Source organism: Mastomys coucha, unplaced genomic scaffold (genome assembly GCF_008632895.1).
Source record: "Mastomys coucha isolate ucsf_1 unplaced genomic scaffold, UCSF_Mcou_1 pScaffold12, whole genome shotgun sequence".
NCBI classification, from domain to species: domain Eukaryota; kingdom Metazoa; phylum Chordata; class Mammalia; order Rodentia; family Muridae; genus Mastomys; species Mastomys coucha.
This window is the reverse complement of record NW_022196894.1, coordinates 45,681,792-45,685,185: the sequence shown is the minus strand read 5'-3', so window position 1 is coordinate 45,685,185 and position 3,394 is coordinate 45,681,792. Positions and strand designations below refer to the sequence as shown.

At 45.4% G+C, this 3,394-nt stretch overlaps 1 pseudogene; it reads right to left on the bottom strand.

Moving 5' to 3' along the window:
- Positions 1 to 465: 465 nt before the first annotated feature.
- On the bottom strand, positions 466 to 1,497 carry LOC116083288 (annotated as a pseudogene).
- Between the last annotated feature and the right edge of the window lie 1,897 nt (positions 1,498 to 3,394).

The following is a 3,394-nucleotide window of genomic DNA, read 5'->3' as shown; positions in this document are numbered from 1 at the left end:
AAATCTTTAGTTTCAAACCCTTCCGAGGAAGGAGTCAAGGCTTCCTCTTGAACAGGCTGTGGCAGACTTGTTATACTCAACAACTGCTTTTACTTCAGAATCCCTGTCACTATCACTGTCGATGGTTATAACTACTGGCGACCGTGTAGTATTATCTCCATGGTGTTTCTTATGCTTTCTCTTATGTTTCTTCTTTTTCTTTTTCTTTTTCTTTTTCTTTTCCAGGGTACTAAAGTTCTTTATTTAGATTCAGAATGTATAGCTATATACAGGATGGACAGGCAGCCTAGCTAGGAGTTCTTTAACTGTATTGATTCCATCTCCAGCACTGTCATGAAAAACAAAACTTGGATGTTCTTCCTAAAAAACTTAAAATTTCTTCAATTATGGTTGCTTTGGTTTGAGGTGACTAAAACAAAAAGGACTTTGAGATTTGACCATTATGGAAAATCTAAGTAATGGCAATTAGATTCCATCGGGGTCTTCTCAGGTATTGGAAGCACCACCGTCTGCTTTTCCATACTTCTCCAGTTTAGCAATCAGTTCTTTGGCAGGATTGAAAACCCCATGGGTCTGTTGCTCACAAACATAGCATTATGGAGTGGTTCTGAAATGATGCAGTGCACAGGTCTCACAGAAATAATGTTTACACTTTGTGACCACCAGATTCTGGAAGGTTTGGTGACAGATGAAACATTTGAATGGTATTTCCTCATCATCACTTTCTACTTCGTAGTTTTCGTCTTCATACACACCATAACGGCCCTTATCCAGCTCACGTTCTATCTGCCATCCGTGCTTGTAATCTGAACTGTCATGGAGGAATTTGCAACTGTCTCCAAAGCCACAGAAGCCAGTCTCCTTGTAGTCCTTACAGATGTCAGGCTGGTAATCCCAGCGCACGGTGGCACGTAAATGTTCAGGGGCTCGGATGGGGCCCTTTCTCACCATGCCAGAGGAGGCATTGCCCATGGACGTGTCCTTGGGCTTCATGTACTTCTGGTAATTATTGATTCCACGATAGATTTTGTCATCCTCCTTGCCTCTCAGCTCCTCCTGGATTTTCTGACTGCGCTCAAAAATGGCCTGTGCTTCTTGCTCCTTCTCTGTATCCAGCTCTTAGACTGGTTGTGCGACTGGAGAAGAAGCGAGCGGCCCACAATCCCATGATCCAGAAGACGAGTGGCAGGGGTAAACAGAAGGGGGCCTACTGTGACTTGAACAGCGAAGAGGAGGAGAAGACGACAGGGAATGAGAGTCTGGGCGTCCTGTACAAGCCCACACGCTTGGTGAAACCCGTGGGGCCCAAGGATACTGGGGCCACAGCAGTCTACGAGCTGGCAATGGGCAATGCCTCCTCTGGCATGGTGGGACCTCCTCATCAGCCAGTTCCACCTCCAGGTCCTCCAGCTTTTCCCACTCCAGCTTCACCAGGTATTCCCGACGAGACTTCTTCCGGAGCTCAGGGACCGTGGCTTTCCGGTCTTCCTCAGCCATCTTGAGTCACTTCTGAGCCTTCTCCATGGGCGATTTACTCCCCCTTGTCTTCTTCCTGCCTGACTCTTCCTCCTCTTCCTGGTGTTTCTTCCAGAGGTGTTTCCGTCTCTTCTGCTTCTTCTGGAGGCTGCTCCCGTCCCTGCCCACTGCCTCCTTGCCACTCTCGCTGTCTTCCAACAACTTATAAGAACGGTTGTTCTCTAATAGGGCTTGGGCCTCTTGCTCAGCTACCCGAGCTGGCTTTTCCACCACAGCCTTCCGTGGGACCTTGCTCCAGAGCCTCAGCGGGAAGTCTGCCCCGCAGAGATCCAGCTCAGAGTGCAGCTCCTCTTGCATCCACTGCTTCAGCTCCGCCAGCGTCGCCATAGAGTTAGAGGGTTAGTCTGTAGTCCAGCTCCCAACAATCAACTCCCAACAATGGTCGTCAGCAGCTGTGAATGGAAGTTCAAGGATCCAGCAGTTGCTCAGTCCCACAAGGCAAGCAAGCGAAGCAGAGCGAGCCTTCCTTCTTTCAGTGTCTTTATATAGGTCTCCAGCAAAAGGTGTGGTCCAGATTAAAGGTGTGTGCCACCACACCTTTAATCCCAGATGATCTTGAACTCATAGATCTTTCTATCTTAATCCTCTGGGATTCATAGCCACTATACCTCAAGATCTTCATGCCAAGATTCAGGTCAGAAACTTGTATCTCTCAGTCTCCAGATTAGTGCCAGGTGAGCCTTCTAATTCTGGATTGTAGTTCATTTCAGATATAGTCAAGTTGACAACCAGGAATAGCCACTACAATCTCTCATGGAACTCACCACACAGTAGGCACTTAGAAAACTGAGTTTATTTTATCCTTCTGTGACATCAAGTATTTAGATAAATGCTTAGACAGAATGAATTTCTTTTGACATATGATGGTGAGCCAATATTAATTTCAAATGGTAGCTTCTTGTAAATTTTGAACTACAGAATGTGTGGATCCAAAATCCTTTTCCTTGGCTTTCATGAACTTTAAATTTCTTCCCTACCTTGAAAGCTTTCTTTCCTTTGCTGTTAGAATTCTTAAAGTGAATCAAGTTTTCATTATTAGCTGCCATTTCAGAAGATAACAATTCTTAACCCTATGAAATCCCACTGGAATTTAATTTGACTACACAAACTAGATAGTAATTTAATGATACAATAAGCTATGTACAATTTACTTTTTAAAAAATGGTTAAAAAGTCTTCAGTTGAAAAGTCGGTGAGGCTGGGTATGGTGGTCCATGTCTTTAATCCCAGTACTAAAGAAACAGAGGGAGGAGGGTCTCTGTGATGCCAGCCTGGCCTATACAGTAAATTCCAGGACAGCCTGGAGTACACAGAGAGACCCTGTTTCATGGAGAAAACTTTGAAATCTATACTCCTCAGTTTTATTGCATTTTTAAAAAATGTTACCAAACCAGTAGGAGATACTTTGGGAAGTGTCTTAGTCAGGGTTTCTATTCCTGCACAAACATCATGACCAAGAAGCAAGTTGGGGAGCAAAGGGTTTGTTTATTCAGCTTACATTTCCACATTGCTGTTTATCACTAAAGGAAGTCAGGACTGGAGCTCAAGCAGGTCAGGAAGCCGGAGCTGATGCAGAGGCCATGGAGGGCTGTTTCTTGCTTGCCCTGGCTTGCTCAGCTTGCTTTCTTATAGAACCCAGGACTACCAGCCTAGGGATGGCACCACCCACAAGGGGTCCTACCCTCTTGATCACCAACTGAGAAAATGCCCCTCAGCTGGATCTCACGGAGGCATTTCCTCAACTGAAGCTCCCTTCTGTGTGATAAGCCAAGTTGACACAAAACCAGCCAGTACAGGAAGAAAAGAGGGAACCTTGTCAGTTCCTTCCAGCTCTATTCCTTCAATTAGGATAAATCCTT